At 47.1% G+C, this 19,556-nt stretch overlaps 1 long non-coding RNA gene across 1 annotated transcript in view; it reads right to left on the minus strand.

Moving 5' to 3' along the window:
- Positions 1-7,896, minus strand: part of LOC142502278 (uncharacterized) — a 61,195-nt gene extending 53,299 nt beyond the window's left edge. The window contains exon 1 of the long non-coding RNA XR_012803711.1: positions 7,756-7,896. This is a non-coding gene — a long non-coding RNA (uncharacterized LOC142502278). The remainder of the gene's footprint in view (positions 1-7,755) is intronic.
- Positions 7,897-19,556: the final 11,660 nt, after the last annotated feature.

The raw sequence follows: 19,556 nt of genomic DNA on the forward strand, positions 1-19,556 counted from the left end.
ATTATGTATACGTCACCACTAAAAGCATAGTTGTCACGGGCAAGAAGATAGCCATAGCCTCATATCAGGAAAAGAGAGGTAGGGCCCCCCCTCAACAGACTCCCACTCCAACGCGTTTCGACTTAAAACGGTCTTCTTCATCTATACATCCATCCATATCTCTCTCTCCTTTTTTCCTCTCTATCTATCTATCTATATATATATATATATATATATATATATATATATATATATATATATATATAAATATATATATATACATTTGCATATATATATATAGATAGAAAAAACAGAGAGAGGTAGAACCCCAAGGAGAGCACTCTACCAGTGTGTAGCCAAAATGTATCAGAACCTAGTAAGGTGGGTGAGTAATGAATTAATTAAAACCAGAAACTTTAATTGAGTCTTGTTATGACGTCATCGCGTCAAAGGGGCGGGATATGCGCTGGCGGTCGGAGCGCCTCCTGCACCCAGTAGCTTCAGCTGCATGGCTGTGCTACCGATGGTATCAACTTAACTTTTAGCTATCACCAGACGCACCGAGGCTGATACTAGAGAGCTCCTGGCATGCTGCCAAAGGCGCCCAGCCCCCCACATAGGAGGTATGTCTGGTGTGTTATGAGCAAAGCATTGCGTGATTCCACTCCATGTTAACAGGCACTACTTGTGCACTGTTTTAGATTAATAATGATTCAGTCAATATATTCTCTGACATGTGTGTGAGTGTATGAATTTCGCGAATCTACCACAATCCATGTTAACAGGCACTACTTGTGCACTGTTTTAGATTAATACTGACACTGATATGGTGTGTATGTGTGTGTACAACACTCACGCACCGCACTAACACCAAGTGGCTTATACATATAGAGAACCACCATGAACAGGCACGGCTTTTGGCATTGTTTACACAGATAACTGACTCTGTGGGCTGTGTTACCGATATAGGCACAATACCACTAACTTGTGTGTACAATACTCACGCACCATACTAACATCAGTGGTTTTTGTACATAGAGATCCACCACCAACAGGCATGGCTTTTGGCATTAATTACACAGATAAACTGACTCTTTGTGCTGTGTTACTGATATAGGTACAATACCACCAACCTGTACAAGTAACCAGCTATACCTGTATACTGCTACGTGTATGTGTGTGTACAACACTCACGCACCGCACTAACACCAGGTGGCTTATACTTACAGAGAACCACCATAAACAGGCACGGCTTTTTGGCATTGTTTACACAGATAACTGACTCTGTGGGCTGTGCTAGCGATATAGGTACAATACCACTAACTTGTGTGTACAATACTCACGCACCATACTAACATCAAGTGGCTTTTGTACATAGAGATCCACCACCAACAGGCACGGCTTTTGGCATTATTTACACAGATAACTGACTCTGTGTGCTGTGTTACTGATATAGGTACAATACCACTAACCTGTACAAGTAACCAGCTATACCTGTATACTGCTACAGTCAGCGTTGATATCGACATGCTGATTTATGCCATACGACATAGTACAAACTAGACACTTACCGTTACCTGTTTTGACCTATAACCATCCTTTGGATCTACTCTACACCACTAGTGTTATCGTGTGGCCATATCCCAGACTCTGGGTTTACAGTACAGAGTTTATTGTGGTCTGCTTTGCTCATTTTTAATATTAATTCACTGTACACTGGCTATCATTAGTATATTACTTGACCTATAGTGTTCCCCATATTATTTTATATTTAGAGTTAAGACTCAATTAAAGTTTCTGGTTTTAATTAATTCATTACTCACCCACCTTACTAGGTTCTGATACATTTTGGCTACACATTGGTAGAGTGCTCTCCTTGGGGTTCTACCTCTCTCTGTTTTTTCTATTTGACATTACCCCTGATAGTAGCACCTCCACATAGCCACATCCAGCAAGCAGTAGCGAGGGTATTCCTTCCCCCTCCACTTCCCCTTTTCCCCTCCTTGTGTTTGGTATATATATAGATACACAGGTATATATATATTTACACATACACATATGCACCATAATACTCAAGCGGGTACCATAACCCCTGACACACACACACACACACACACACACACACACACACACACACACACACACACACACACACACACACACACACACACACACACACACACACATCTATATGTTCCACTGCTGGATAACCACCTCCCCAATGATCTTCAAGGTACTGCAGTTACAAGCATAATTTCTCCACATTACTCCTTTTCTGATTTCATCCTCCTGTCTTACTTTTGGTCGTCATCTTGGTCTTTGGGTATCCCATTGAATACAGTTGAGTACCATCCCGGTCCATCGATCATAATAACGTCTTGCGGTATGTCCGGCCCACCGCCATTTTAACTTCTTCACCCTTGTGAATTTGTCACCAACCTGTGTTTGGTTTCTAACCGATTCCTCCTTTTCCCTGTCTCTTTGCGTAATATGCAGCATGCATCTCTCCGTACTTCTTTGAGTAGTTTAAACATTCTGAATTGTCATCGCATTTAGCATCCAAGTTTCACATCCATACGTGAGATCAAGCAGTGTACACTAGTCACACGTGTCCCCTTTGTGGCACAGTGGAAGGTTTGTTTTTAGGATTGTGTTTCTTTCAAATGTCCATCTTCATGCTCCTATTGAAACTTGCTGGCCAAGATAAACATAGTCTTCGGCTTCTGGTAGGACTCTATTTATTTTGATGGTTGTAGAGTTTACATATTTGTTAAATATCACCTATAACTTTCTTCATCAAGTTCTCGGATTTGTTGTTGGAGGTCTTCGGGACAAAAATAACAAGATCATAGGCGACTCATGTATTCATCATTGATTTTGATTCCCTTTTCTTCCCAATTTAATGTCCTGAACAATTCTTCAAATGTTTCTGTGAAAGACTTTGGTGACATGGTGTCACCCTGTCGCACAGCCTTGCTGATTCCTATTTTGCTTGTTTATTCATGTAATATAATGAGCAAACACTTTACCTTTCGTTTCAACATTGCTCTTATTCCCTATAGATTGTAAGATCCCAGTCCCCAGCACCCAAGCAGGACACTGTTTTCAGTGGCGTGCCACTATATTCCTGTATATATATACAGTACAGATGTATATAAATATTTTATAAACACATACATATCCTTCACTCAAATCCTTATCTGAGTGCCTCAAAGTTGAGGGAGGATGGCAATGTGGGGCCCTGGAGTTTGTATCATCTGACCGCTATCGGCCACCGTAGCTAGCTTGAGCGCCCTGCTGGAGTCCTGAGCACCGGACGCGGGCAATGGAATACATTGCAGCGCGACGCAGGAGTACCGGAGCGGTCTCACATGTGAGGGTACTGCTGCTCACTTTTTATTACAATAAATTACACCTTTTATACAATGATGTGTGGTGTCACCCTTGCATACATACAAACCACTGTGTGAGCTGGGGAAGATTCGTGTTAGGACGCAGACGAGTGTTTGACATCAGACTGTTGTGCTCCATAAAGGAAAGGTCTTTGACGACAGCCGGAAGCCGTGAAAGATACCATCAACTCTGTCAAGAACCACACTTGGCCGTGTGAGTACACTGTGATATATTATATATTTTATTCCCTTTACCACTACCCGAATTGTGTGTTGTCTATTGTGTGATAGGGACATCTTCTGATTCCCTGTAATTGGTATTGCGCCCCCATATTCTCTTTTTTCCCCTTTCTCTGGAGCCTGGATTGTCCCTTGGCTGGTCAGTGATCAGGAAGAAGGCTTGAAGGTAGAGCAGGGGTGTGCAAAATGGGAGGGGGGCGCCACCCAGGGGGGGCTCAAGATTATTTTGGAGGGGCGCGGTGGCTGCAGAGGCCCAGTGCTCTTCCCCACAGCAATTAAATTAAGTGCCGGGGATCGCGTGAGGCCTCTGCAGTGTCTCCTACCTCGTCTTCGGCGACGCATCAAATGACGTCGTGGGAACATATAATGTGACGTGTCGCCATGGCAACATGTATCAAATGACGCCAAAGGTCATTTGACGCCGAATTTTAGGAGGGGGGGGGGGGCACGAGTACAGGGGCTGACAGGCAGGGTGGGCGTTTGCGCACCCCTGAGGTAGAGGGCGCTAAGAATCCCCTATATTTATATATAAATATAAATACATGCATGATCATTTAAGAGCTACGTTTTATTATCAGAAGGCTGTTGCCCTTCCTTTTGAAAGGTACTTGGGAGACAAAATAAAATACAAGGAAACAGACAAGAGCATTCCAAGTCTAATTTGGGTGTGTATCTTGGGGAAAGAGCAAAGGCCTGTTATTAATGCATTCATTAATCATTATTCAAGTCTGGGTGATATGCTGCCTTTCGCCACCCTGTCTTAAGAACTGAGATGTTTAACACAGAATAATGGGTCCAGATACATGCAAGTGCTTCAGAACACCAAGTACAAGGGCGGGCAAAAAGTCCCGAAATCAATATGCTTTGCTACATTTTGCTGGACAAAGTTGATTTTTTCCCCTTCATGTCTAGGCAGAAATGAAGTTCTTCTTTGAAGCACCACATATCTCAAATAATTAAAGAGCACTTCGGCAACACTGAGTGCCTGAGCCTAACTGGAAAAATACAATGTATGCAACGAAAAGGCAAGCAAATCTAGGTCACTGGAACAGAAGGAATGAAGGATCAGCACATATAATCAGTTCCATGATGAGATCTGGTTTGGGCCATTAAGGTTATAAATACTAAGTTCCAGATACCTAGCAACCATATCATCTCATATATATGTATAACCCCTTAATACCATTTACATGCCAGTTACTAAGAAATGCATTGCGGCCGCTCCGGAGTTGAAAAGGTGAAAGAAATGTTTTGCTGTTGTCTTGTCCGTGAATGTTTTCTATGTTTATGTGCAATAAATATCACATGGGGCTGTTTATTAAAATGTTTCAGCTGCTATAAACAGCCCCAGATTTTGTCAAAGATATGAAAGTGTAGCCCCGGCCCCCGATTACCTCCGTGGTGGGTTCAGGAATGGGGGGGGGGAGGCTGTAGAGAAGTGTTGTGTGCTGCCGGAAATGCAGGCGGACCCGGCCATGTGTGGCGAGAGAGAGCTCCAGTGCTCGGGAGCTCTGCCGCGTACCCGGCAAGCGGGGGTCGCCATATTGTGGTTTCGCGAATGCGCAGTGAAGTCCGGCACATGCGCAGTAGAACAGGTTGCGGTGGTCATCTTGAGAGAGGCTCTGCATGGGACTACGAGTCCCAGTATGCTCCAGGGAATACACCACATGGACAGCAATAGCCAATAGGGCTTTGGGATTCTCAGAGGAGAGGAATAGATACATTTGGCGTGCTAGGCACCTCGCGCTGAGTCAGAAGGAGTAGAGCAACTATTGAGGTAGAGTCCAGGGAGCAGTGCACCCCTGGACTAGGCCTAGGTTTGCCCCTTAGGCCCCAGCTAGGTTCTGACCCCCACCCCCCTCAGGTTGTGGCTGGTGCAGGGAAGTCTCATAGGTAGGGACGCTTCCCCCAGTAGCTGTTTAGAGCGTTAGTGCACTGGTGACGGATGCCACGAGGTGTGCGGCCTGCGGTCTGAGACCAGATCCAGGCATATATTATCAGAGACATATAAAGGGACACACTCCAGCTGAAGCTCCCTCAGAGGTGGACGCCTTCGTGGAAGGATTGAATAGATTGCGTCGTGGGATCACTCTGCGGTCCGACGGATCAACCCTCTACAGTTTGACCTGGTCTGGCCTTAGACCAGGACAGGTACCATGTGCACCAATGGCCACATACAGTGGGTAGCGCTACTCCACACATTTTGGGTGGACTTGGCTCTGTGGACACCGGGTGGTTAGGTGCCCAGGGTTTACTTTGGGGGATCTCACTGGGGAATATAAATATATATTGTGTGGGGCCTTGTGTGTTTATTGTGTTATATGGTTATATGTGTCAGTAAATATAGTTGGTAATACCTGTGTGTGTGTGCGCCTTTATTTACTGCCTGTATTGTTCCTGCGAGGGGTTATCCTGCTGCGCCAGGATCCCTCGCAGGTTGAGGCACTGTGTACCAAAGAACACGATCACCCCATGCCGCCAGTGGCGGAGGATCAGGCCTCCTGTACGCCAGACAGATACCCAGCACGCATAGTTCCCTTAGTCACTGGGAAAGTGGGCTACAAAGCAATGAGAGTGTTCACATTGATAGCTCGGCTGCAGTTGATTTCCAGTGGTATTGCCACAGTTTTGTAGTCGGGAGACTTTGATAAATGATAATAATCTGTCACAGAAAGTAGCCAGGGACTCTTTTTTTTTCTCCTGGACTAAATGCATGGTAGATAACCTGAGTAAGCCATTTAACTAATCATTTGGAGCCTAGCCTTTCCTCTCAAGATACCACTTTAAAATCTGTCTCCCACCCACCTCCTTCTCCGACACTTTTTCTTCTACACTTTGTCCAAAATGCCTTTTTTTTTTAAATGTTTAAAGCCATTCTCCGTATTCCCAATCCTAACCCAAATAAACATATTTTTCACTTGTGCACTCATTCTTAATTTCCGGTTTGATTTTCTTTTCTTGGTTCATGTGAGACATTGTTACAACACAACCAAGCCAGGCCCCTGAATCCCATCTCTTATCCCCCAAACAGTACAACGTCAATTTTATTTAATGGAAGTCCAACGTGTGGCTGCTGCTGCAGCAGACCAGTTTAGGAGCCCTCTGAGAAATACTGCTAAGAAATGTAGGCTACACCAAACAAGTATTTTTATGGGAAGGTCAAGACAACACCTAATTATGAGGCTGGGCCGCTGATCAAATAGGAGGCTGTGTTTAGTTTAACACTCACATACTAATTTCCTAAGTAACGGATGAAATCAATGTGAGGAAATTGCTCATCACATCCAATATACTCTCTGTCCCGAGGGGCCGTCGGTTCGCAGGGCTTTTTACATTACGATACTTAATACCCACACCTTAATGTGTCCGTGAAATTACTATTAATTCATTAAATTGGTGACTAGAAAGACTTCCCCAATGCGCTGAAAGCTCCTCCAGCAAAAAAAGAGATCAATAAGAATGCTTTATATTCCAAAACAAAACCTTGAAACGCACGCATCCCAGAGGCACGAGAGAATATTGGGGGAAAGCACAAGGTATTTGTGAGATTCCATATACAACATCAGTTCTCCATCCTTTTTAGTCACCAGATTACCACGGGCCTCTTAAAGTTGGGTGTGCTTACCCGTAGCAGAGCTTGATGTCTCATGTTCTCACCTTGCATACCCACTTTACTCAGTTTTTACTATGCTGTACCCTGCCCTCTGGTGTAGGGAGATTCCAGGTGACACATAGTAACAAATTAATGACTATGGATGCCATATTTATAATTCCATGTGTAGGAGCCCGTCTCCCTTTCCTTGCCCCCCACCTCCACCCCCGCACCCCCTCCTGAAAGGATCATTACATTTATGCAACAGAAATCAGTGCTGGGAACAACATTTTAAACCTTCATCTATGTAGATAAAGCCAAGAACATACTGTACATATGAATGAATAAATACCTTGTTGGGATTAAGTAAATAATAAAATGGGCTAAAGTGTTCCTTTAACAAGAGCCTACAAGTTTCTGTTTTTTATCAACCACAAAATATTCAATGTCCTCTAGACACAGGAAAACAAGTGCCTTCAAATATCATCAAGCCCTGCACAGGTAGAATCAGGCTATTTGTTTCAAGGTTAGAAGGGGCGATTGTTTACTTACAACTTGTTAGGAAAACTGATAGATTCTCATCTTGCGGAAAGTAGATTCCTCGTCTGAAAGGGGTGTCTGTGTAAGGCCCTCCACCCCAAGGGATTCCTTTTGTACCATGAAATATTTCAGTGTTGCAGCTATCAGCAGGGACTCTTTATCAGGAGCTGGTCAGCCTTGTTATAATCTGCTGGGCAACGGAATTTCATTCAGCTCATGTAGCGAATTGCTGAAAGCCAACAAAAAAGAGATATACAGTACAACTTTTATATAAAAGGGTGCCTATACAATCTTTTTTTCCCATAACCTACTTTCAGAAAAGCCATAACAGACAAGATGCCCCCAAGGAAGGACCCTAAACATGATGGTAATTGCGAGTGTTGGTGATGCCGATTATTAAAACGTTGCACAACTGCTTTGTAGGATGTGGATATCCACTTCAAAATCAGTACTGAGCAGAGATGGGTAAATGTGTCGAAATTCGGGTATTGGAATATTCTCCAATTTTCAAATATTATTTCCATTTTTCTTAAATGTGGGTGAATAATTTGCCCCCCTGTCCCTGAGCTTACCCTCCCAGTGTGAAGATGCTGTAATAAGGTTACGTTGCATTCCCAGGCACTGTAGATCTACAGATGTAGCAAAACGTACACTTCCTTTGACCGCGAGAAGGTTCGGGACGACAACTGCGTGAACACTTTGTTGTCCGCACCTCATTTTTATTGTATAATTGTATTATTATTATTGTATCGATTGTATTATTTCACAAAGTCCTTGTTATTAAACCAATGGTGGGCAACTCCAGTAGTCAAGGGTCAATGAGCAGGTCATGTTTTCGGGATATCCCTGCTTCAGCACAGGTGGCTCAATCAGTCCCTGTTTCAGCACAGGTGGCTCAATCAGTCCCTGCTTCAGCACTGGTGGCTCAATCAGGGTCTCATTCGAAGACTGATTGAGCCACCTGTGCTGAAGCAGGAATATTCGTAAAACCTGACATGTTGGGGGGTCTTGAGGACTGGAGTTGAGCTGCTCTAAACTTTATTGACTGTACTCTAATCAACAAAAAGTAAGTTTTAAAATATATGCTTGTTAGTCATCTGAAGTTGAAGTGTGGGCATAAGTGGTGGATTACATTGGAATGAAAGGGGTAAAGGATAACGTATCATATCATATGGAATGAGCGGGAATAAGGGAGTTGCGTGGCATTTAGATTAAAATCACATGAGCACACTAGTGCCGCCTATCATCAGTGCCGAGTACTGCTTTTCCGGTCGCGGAAAACGCAGTACCCGCATCCGACGCGCAACACACAAATCATTGCAGGGAATTTCACAGTGAAAGTGGAACAGTTTAACAAGTTCTTTACAGATTATTTTAGAGAGGTATAAAAAATGGTCCAAAAATAAGTTCTTTACGTTGGTTCTGTGGAAACTGCTGAGAAAATGAGAAGTATTATCATTAAGTGCAAAGACTACAACCCTCTGCGGACACCTATACTGATTGGGCCAATACAAATGAAAAGCTACAGAACATGCCTCATGTAGATATATACATACACAAGTGAAGTGTTTCGGAGCATTACCAAACATCTTTACAAGGTCCAGTGAGAGATCTTTCGTTACCTTCTTGGGAAATAATATCAGAACCACCACTAAAAAAAAAATGTTTTTTCCCTACCGGTGATGAGGCTGCAATTAAGGGCTCTTTTGTGATCTTTACTCTGTCACAACATATTACCCCCCCCCCACCACCACCACCATTGCTCTTATTTCAGTACTGTTTATTTTTTGGCCTGATTATATTTTGATTTGCTTGCGAAAAGCTATTAGCAGATTTGTGCGCTCCTTGCTGAAATATTGTGAATTGTTCACCGATGAAATGACTGCAGTTTTTAATAGAGAGTGACATTTTGAATGCCGGCTTCTTCCACCCGTGGGATAATTATCAGAGCTCAGAAATGTAACCACCGTCTTCTCTCTTCCTGCGTTGAAATTCCATCCGCTTGTGCACAAGAAACCTTTAGTCACATATTAACAGCGCAAGATAAATGGTTACAACAGCATTTAAACGAGCATCTCATTCAACCGTAGTGTCACAAAAAGCAAGATCAAAAATGGACAGTAAATACGGACAGATCCCATGAGAAATAAATATTAAAGGAGAAGGCTCAGTGAGTAAAGACACTGACTGGCACTGAGATTGCTGCAGGGGAGCCTGGTTCAATTCCCAATGTCAGCTCCTTGTGACCTTGGGCAAGTCACTTTATCTCCCTGTGCCTCAGGCACCAATAACATAGATTGTAAGCTCCACGGGGCAGGGACCTGTGCCTGCAAAATGTCTCTGTAAAGCGCTGCGTAACTAGCAGCGCGTTACAAAAACATGCTATTATTATTAAAGACAAAGCACGCAGCCCTGAGACATTGTTGCAACATCCTCCCTGCCAGAAGGGTCAATCTATTTATACTCAAGAACTACAGGAGTTTCCGACATGAAAAATGAGAAAGATAAAGAAAAGTATGTAAATATTGTGTATTTTTAATTATTTTTGATCCTATTAAGGAGGTCTGCTAGGACCTATGCTTCATCCGTGTACGGCGGGTGGAAATGTTACACGGCGCAGGGATGTACGAGCGCACAAACCCGGAGGGTTGCCCCACGCTACGGCGAGGCGGGAGATCTGTCTTTTCATACATTAGGAGAATATTGCATTTTAAGTGGACAGCAGAATGCCTTTGAAACATTCCTAATTGCAGTTCTGTTGATTGCATTGGGGATCCCGTTTGGGGAATACAGTGAAACGGTGCAAATGATCTCTCTCGCACATACAGTATGTGCAGTGTAACTGACACGTGGAACACACACAGGACGACTCCGGACACAGCAGGAACACGGGATACATAGAAATGTGTGTGCAACACGCTGCTATTTTTATATAATACCCATGTCAGGACTATTTGAAACACTATGGTCTGTAATACATTGTACTGCAATTCTGGCATGTCCCACTATAGAGTTTAAATGGTTTATATGCCAAATAGTAGTATATTAACTAAAGAATAATCCACCTGAATGGTTATTACCAGTTAATAACAGCTACCACACTCAACTGAATGAACAGTAAGTGTGTTCCAGCCCGGGGAGGTATCTTAGGAAGTAGCACTACTTAGTCAATGGGGCCCAATGTGGCTTGCCCACTGGTAGGGGTCTAGTCATTAAAGCTGGCTAGTGGAATTGTGGCTCTCATTCTTTAGAGAATACACTCCTGGCTGGCATAGAACCTATTTGAGAAATAACCCCAAGCAGTGCCAATGACCCCAGTGTTTCTGGGCCCCCCAGACACCTGCGTTAATATAACGAAGCCTTGTACACAAATCTTCTATTTATTCAAAGTGCCGCTGTGCCATTTATTTGTGGACCCTCCGGCACGGAAGGGGTTAACCATGTATAACATTCAGTTGCGGGCACGCTGACTTGTGTCTCTTTAGCTCACAGCATGGAGTTCACCATCAACCAGCGCTAACTGACTGATAAATTGCTTTCAACACTCCAGATGAACAAAGCTGTGTGGAGCCGCTGCTGTTTGGCCTTCAGAATAATCTTGTCAATGCCTTCCACTGACTTTAAGTGTCTGCCCCCCCCTCCTCTCCTCTGCATCCCCAATAGGCAACTGTTCTGCAGAAATAAACTTTATAGCTGTTACTGCAACATTTCAGCTATGAAACCCTGTGCTTCTGACGCTCACAGGCGCACCGGCCGCACTGCCTCACAGGCCCACCCGGCCGCACTGCCTCACAGGCTCACCCGGCCGCACTGCCTCACAGGCCCACCCGGCCGCACTGCCTCACAGGCCCACCGGCCGCATTGCCTCACAGGCCCTCCCGGCCGCACTGCCTCACAGGCCCACCCGGCCGCACTGCCTCACAGGCCCACCGGCCGCATTGCCTCACAGGCCCTCCCGGCCGCACTGCCTCACAGGCCCCCCGGCCGCACTGCCTCACAGGCCCACACGGCCGCACTGCCTCACAGGCCCACACGGCCGCACTGCCTCACAGGCCGACCGGCCGCACTGCCTCACAGGCCCCCTGGCCGCACTGCCTCACAGGCCCACACGGCCGCACTGCCTCACAGGCCCACACGGCCGCACTGCCTCACAGGCCCACCGGCCGCACTGCCTCACAGGCCCACCCGGCTGCACTGCCTCACAGGCCCACCCGGCTGCACTGCCTCACAGGCCCACCCGGCCGCACTGCCTAACAGGCCCACCGGCCGCACTGCCTCACAGGCCCTCCGGCCGCACTGCCTCACAGGCCCACCATCCGCACTGCCTCACAGGCCGCACTGCCTCACAGGCCCACCGGCCGCGCTGCCTCACAGGCCGCACTGCCTCACAGGCTCGCCCGGCCGCACTGCCTCACAGGCCCACCGGCCGCACTGCCTCACAGGCCCACCATCCGCACTGCCTCACAGGCCGCACTGCCTCACAGGCTCGCCCGGCCGCACTGCCTCACAGGCCCACCGGCCGCACTGCCTCACAGGCCCACCATCCGCACTGCCTCACAGGCCGCACTGCCTCACAGGCTCGCCCGGCCGCACTGCCTCACAGGCCCACCGGCCGCACTGCCTCACAGGCCCACCATCCGCACTCACAGGCCGCACTGCCTCACAGGCCCACCGGCCGCGCTGCCTCACAGGCCCACCGGCCACACTGCCTCACAGGCCCACCCAGCCGCACTGCCTCACAGGGCCACCGGCCGCACTGCCTCACAGGCCCACCCAGCCGCACTGCCTCACAGGGCCACCGGCCGCACTGTCTCACAGGCCGCACTGTCTCACAGGTGGTGCCTCACGGGTGGTGCCTCACAGCCCCACCGGCCGCACTGCCTCACAGGCTCGCCCGGCCGCACTGTCTCACAGACCCACCCGGCCGCACTGCCTCACAGGCCCACTCGGCCACACTGCCTCACAGGCCCACCGGCCGCACTGCCTCACTGCCCGCCCGGCCGCTCTGCCTCACAGGCCCAACCAGCCGCACTGCCTCACAGGCCCTCCGGCCGCACTGCCTCACAGGCCCTCCGACCGCACTGCCTCACAGGCCCACCCGGCCGCACTGCCTCACAGGCCCACCGGCCGCACTGCCTCACAGGCCCACCCGGCCGCACTGCCTCACAGGCCCAACCAGCCGCACTGCCTCACAGGCCCTCCGGCCACACTGCCTCACAGGCCCGCCCGGCCGCACTATCTCACAGGCTCGCCTGGCCGCACTGCCTCACAGGCCCGCCCGGCCGCACTGCCTCACTGCCCACCCGGCCGCACTGCCTCACAAGCTCACCCGGCCGCACTGCCTCACAGGCCCACCTGGCCGCACTGCCTCACAGGCCCACCGGGATGCACTGCCTCACAGGCCCAACCGGCCGCACTACCTCACAGGCCCACCCGGCCGCACTGCCTCACAGGCCCAACCGGTCGCACTGCCTCATAGGCCCACCCGGCCGCACTGCCTCATAGGCCCACACGGCCGCACCGCCTCACAGGCCCACCGGCCGCACTGCCTCCCAGGCCGCACTGCCTCACAGGCCCACCCGGCCGCTGTGTGCTCAATTCTAAAGCAACAATTACACTATGAGATCTTTCACTTCATGCTAAATAGGGTGGGGGCTGTGCTGGTCCTTCCTTCCATGCAGTAACACAGGGAGTTGGGGGTACAATACCTTTTATTGGACCAACAAGTAGTTGATATGTTACAAGCTTTCGTACCTCAGGGTCCTCCATCGGGTAACCATAACCCTGAGAGGTTGGAAAGCTTGTGACATATCAACTAAGTGTTGGTCCAATAAAAGGCATCATACCCGCTCCTCCCTCTCTCTCCTGTGTTACTGCATGCTAAATAAAATCTACATTTTCCCTTATTAGAGAATTGATCTGTATCTGAACTGTAGGGATGTCATGGAAACAATTCACTGCAATGTTCAGCTAGGTGCTGAATATGGGAGAAAATGGCTAATTTGGAGCAAAGTTGACACAATTGTCATTGTTATTGAGTAAACTGCCATAGTGCCGATCGGGGCACAATTGCACAGACACTCACAATGACGTTTTAAAAAAAAGCAGTTTTAAGAATAACCCCTTTTGTGTCAATGTATCCAGGTATCTGCTGCAGTTTTTGCCCCATGTGTATCCTTCCGCCTGTGGTTTAGGATGAGGTAATAGGGGTTAGGGAGGAGTTACATCCCACACACATTATAATGTTCTTCAAAGTTCAAAATGCAGAATTGGTGTCGTTTGGGATTAGATTTAATGGGCCAACATTACAGTCCTTCATGGATAAAATGATAGTGCCCATGGAGATGTCTAATTCTCACAGGTCTCTTCAAATGTCGTGGGGACAATACACCTACAGAGGAGACCGATGAGCTCTTTAGACTAACATTTTATCTGCAAAGGACTCTAATAGTGGTCCGTTACATGTTAATCATAAACTGCACAAATGATGCGATCTATCAGACTGTATCTGCGTACATTTTTTATATTTAAGTTTGGGGAAATAAAAAAAAAATGTTAATCCTTCAAAATGTGTTGTGCACCTGTGGGGTTATAATCTTCTGCGTCATACGGAGCAAACACAGGAAGAAAAGGGAGCAATGCCTGAACATAAACCTCTGTGTGTACTTTCTGTGGGGAAGGGTCTGCTCATATTATCACAGGGAGGGGTCTGCTCATATTATCACAGGGAGGGGTCTGCTCATATTATCACAGGGAGGGGTCTGCTCATATTATCACAGGGAAGGGTCTGCTCATATTATCACAGGGAAGGGTCTGCTCATATTATCACAGGGAGGGGTCTGCTCATATTATTACAGGGAGGGGTCTGCTCATATTATCACAGGGAGGGGCCTGCTCATATTATCACAGGGAGGGGTCTGCTCATATTATCACAGGGAGGGGTCTGCTCATATTATCACAGGGAGGGGTCTGCTCATATTATCACAGGGAGGGGTCTGCTCATATTATCACAGGGAGGGGTCTGCTCATATTATCACAGGGAGGGGTCTGCTCATATTATCACAGGGAGGGGTCTGCTCATATTATCACAGGGAGGGGTCTGCTCATATTATCACAGGGAGGGGTCTGCTCATATTATCACAGGGAGGGGTCTGCTCATATTATCACAGGGAGGGGTCTGCTCATATTATCACAGGGAGGGGTCTGCTCATATTATTACATGGAGGGGTCTGCTCATATTATCACAGGGAGGGGTCTGCTCATATTATCACAGGGAGGGGTCTGCTCATATTATCACAGGGAGGGATCTGCTCATATTATTACATGGAGGGGTCTGCTCATATTATCACAGGGAGGGGTCTGCTCATATTATCACAGGGAGGGGTCTGCTCATATTAACACAGGGAGGGGTCTGCTCATATTATCACAGGGAGGGGTCTGCTCATATTATCACAGGGAGGGATCTGCTCATATTATTACATGGAGGGGTCTGCTCATATTATCACAGGCAGGGGTCTGCTCATATTATCACAGGGAGGGGTCTGCTCATATTATTACATGGAGGGGTCTGCTCATATTATCACAGGCAGGGGTCTGCTCATATTATCACAGGGAGGGATCTGCTCATATTATTACATGGAGGGGTCTGCTCATATTATCACAGGGAGGGGTCTGCTCATATTATTACATGGAGGGGTCTGCTCATATTATCACAGGGAGGGGTCTGCTCATATTATCACAGGGAGGGGTCTGCTCATATTATCACAGGGAGGGGTCTGCTCATATTATCACAGGGGGGGGGAACTGCTCATATAACAGGAAGGGGTCTTCTCATTATCACAGGGAGGGGTCTGCTCATATTATCACAGGAAGGGGTCTTCTCATTATCAAAGGGAGGGGTCTGCTCATATTATCACAGGGAGGGGTCCGCTCATATTATCACAGGGAGGGGTCTGCTCATATCACAGGGGGGTCTTCTCATTATCACAGGGCGGGGTCTGCTCATATTATCACATGGAGGGGAGCTGCTCATATCACAGGGATGGGGGCATATTTAATATCACCGAGATGGGACCCCCATATTTAATATCACAGGGAGGGGGGACAGAGAGGACCCCCACACACACATTTAATATCACAGGGTGATATGTCAACTCACAGGGCCACCAGCAAAGCTGCAAAGAGTCAATCAAGGTGACAGATCTTTGTGCTGTTTGTCTTGTGAGTCTCATAGGCTTTCATGCTTTTCTGCTAACAACTTGTGCTTTAATAATAATAATAATACGTGTTTAGGGAATGTGAAAACAATGGCTGTACTTTCCTCTTCTGGCAGAAAATGATGTTCCTGCCTCCTGTGATATTATTTACATCCCTGTGTTTGAAGCACAAGAGGAAACGTCACACAGCATACAATGCCGACTCCGGCCTACAGTCACTGAGATCCCAACGCAGCCAAACCCCGGCACTACTGTACAGTTTTCTTTTAGTTTGTTCTAGGATTGAAGCAGGGGGCCTGAACCCCATTAATCTCATCTCTGGGGACCCCCTGCCCTGCTTCCATATATACTTACCTCCGTAGGGGGTGCTGGTATCTCTGCAGCCAGGCAACTTTTGTGCCTAACGAAATGGCGGCTTTCAATGTCCCACGTCACTCGGGCAAATAGGAAGCCATGACATCATCCGTGGCGGCTTCTTACTGGCCCGCGCGACCTGGATATTTAAACACAGAGATACAAACACCCCCTACGGAGGTAAGTCTCTCAGGAAGCAGGGGGTCCCCGGAGCTGAAATAAACACAGTTCAGCTCTGGAGACCCCCTGCTTCAATCATAGAACAACAACAAAAACACAGTGTAAGGTGTTTTGCTGCTGGGCTCATAAAACAGTAACGGGCGGTCTGGTCCCGGAGGTTATCGCCAATTCACACAGATTACATGCACAATGGACGTTAGTGTAGGGCAGGGGTGCGCAAACTTTATTGTGACGCCCCCTGCCTGCTCCTCCACCCCCTGATCACGCCCCACCCCCTTTCCTTTCCTCCGCTTCTGCGGCATCATCTGACGCACTCCCCCGACCTTTTATTTAAATGTGGGGAAGAGTGTGGGGACCTCTGTAAGAGCTGCGCCCACTCCCCAAAAAATTGCGCGCCCACCAGTTTGCGCACCCCTGGGGTAGGTGACCGTACGTCCCGGTTTAAGCAACAATTTTCTCAAAAATGTTCAAATGTCCCGTTTATTAGCTTTTCCCTGTTTGAACGCACTGAAAAACGCAAAAATAGACACTGCGTGTTCTGATCGATCATATCAAAGAGCATCAAATATATTGGTAAAACCAGACATTGAATTTACATGGGTAAACTCTGATTAAATGATTTATTAACATAAACCAAACCGTAATTTCCCTACACTCGAGAGTTAGGGAACTGAACTAAAATAAACAATATATTACAGCTTAATTGGGGATGCAATTAGGCATCTATTGACTGCCTGGTCACATGATCTTCCCCACAGAACTTTGCACCTTCGGTCCTCTTGTACAGCCATTTAGTGAACCCCTGAGCCGAATCTTCGCCGATCAATCAGCAACTTAGCTAATTGCTTATCATTGTGTGGATTGTATTGATACATATATTAAAGGGGGGGTGGGAGGGGCAGCTTGGAATGCTGCTTCAAGTACAGTATGTCTAACCTAGAGGTGACGTTACTCCCACCCAGAGCCTGAAATATAGGTCTTACTTAGGGGGTAAGGCTGGGGCCATGGTACAGCAGACTCGGGGAGGCGTCCGCATGCTGAGCAAACAGACTGCCTCAAGGCAGTGATCGCTTCCATGTGGCGTACAAGTGCGTGCGTGCGCACGGAAGTGGGAGGGGGCGCGTGTTGCGGAAGAAATTAATTCAAACTGATTTCTTGGCGCGACAGGCCGGTCACGTGAGCGGTTCGCCCAATGAGGGCGAATCAGCTCCGTGACGCCCCTAGGAACGCCCCCCACGGCCGGTCCACCATGGCCAGGGAAAGCACCCGCTTACCTCACAGCCTCGGCACGCCTCAGCGCTGGAGAAGGAACCAGGGCCCCAGCCTAAGGGAGAGAGACAGCATATTTCCCAGGTTCTCTCTTCCAGACCACTCAAACCTCAAGGTATGGGTGGGAGTAACACCATCTCTACGTCTGACCTAACTAAAGTCAGCCGCATTAACTGTAACGGGGCTCTGACCGTTGTTAGGAAGGACACTTCTTGTGCATTTCATTAGCCCTAATGGCCGTATAGTGTCGGACTCTACGGACTGCAGCCGCACGCAACACGGCGCGCTAGTGAGCTTGGAAGATACGTTAGCACTTGATAAGGCAATAACTTAGGTTAACGCCTCGGTAACTCAATAACGGACCTCGGTGAGGCGAGGCCAGGGCTGACCCACAATGCTTTGCGTCAATACTTCTCCAAAAAAGAAAACTGCTACAAAAGTAAAATAATGTTTTTATTTATTTTGGATTGTTTCTAACGCGCTACTCACCAACAAACTGGTTCCCCAGCGCGTGTATGTGATCGGGATGAACAAGGCCAATGCCCCTTTATAATGAAGAGCTGCTTTGCACCAGCTGTAAATAGCCATTGCTATGACACACTTAATATTATCCATATTATATTTGATAACGTTATATTTCCAGGCGTTTCGAACGGAGAACCGTACAATCATTTGCAGATGAAAAATGGATTTTTAATGCATGCAGGGTGTCAAAATATTTCCTGTTGATTTTATCTCCCTTTTGATGAAAAACCCATTTGCACTCCCTAAGGGCCAGTCACAGAGTTGATCAAAGTATTTGGTTCATTGCAAGTGACATTTAATGTGCTATGACATCACCGTCAGCCATACTCCTTAGCTAACCAGGTGTGGAAAGAGCACACGTGTGTGAGAAGACATTAAAGTCCCTGTCACATTATATAGGCTGATGGGTTCCAGATTCCCACGACTAACTCCTACATCTCGGACTGTTCTAGCAGATGCATGGGGTAAGAGTACGTTGCCTTATTGCCGTAACAAGTACCCCGCCAGATCTTACAAAAAGGGGTAATAAAGGTCCTTTTGGGGTAAATGGTATTTGTGGGTTTCTTTGCCAATCCAATCACAAACGTCACTGCAAATAGGGGATTTCAGAAGCTCACCGATCTCTTCTTTTAGTGACAGCGCGCACGAAGAAGAGACTTGTGAGGCCTTGAATCTCTGTACAATAAAATGTAATCTGGACCAATCCAGTTTATAAAACATTGTACTAAATACTTCACTGAAATTATCTGTGTGATAAATCTCACTGATGCACCAAAGGGAGGAGCGTTCCCTGGTGGGGAAATACTCAGGAGGACTGAATTACAACCCTGTTTGAAACTGAAGCGTAGTACCAGCACTGGGTTTATTTTTTATTTTTTTGCCAACTCCCTTTATCTCCCTGTGCTTCAGGCTCCAAAATTAGGTGTGAAAATCTTCAAGGCAGAAACTCATTGCATTGAATGTATAGCATTAATAGCATGTATAGCATTAATAGCATGTATAGCATTAATAGCATGTATAGCATGTATAGCATTAATAGCATGTATAGCATTAATAGCATGTATAGCATTAATAGCATGTATAGCATTAATAGCATGTATAGCATTAATAGCATGTATAGCATGTATAGCATGTATAGCATGTATAGCATGTATAGCATGTATAGCATGTATAGCATGTATAGCAAGTATAGCATTAATAGCATGTATAGCATGTATAGCATTAATAGCATGTATAGCATTAATAGCATGTATAGCATGTATAGCATTA

The sequence above is a fragment of the Ascaphus truei genome, chromosome 9, assembly GCF_040206685.1.
Source record: "Ascaphus truei isolate aAscTru1 chromosome 9, aAscTru1.hap1, whole genome shotgun sequence".
Lineage (NCBI taxonomy): Eukaryota > Metazoa > Chordata > Amphibia > Anura > Ascaphidae > Ascaphus > Ascaphus truei.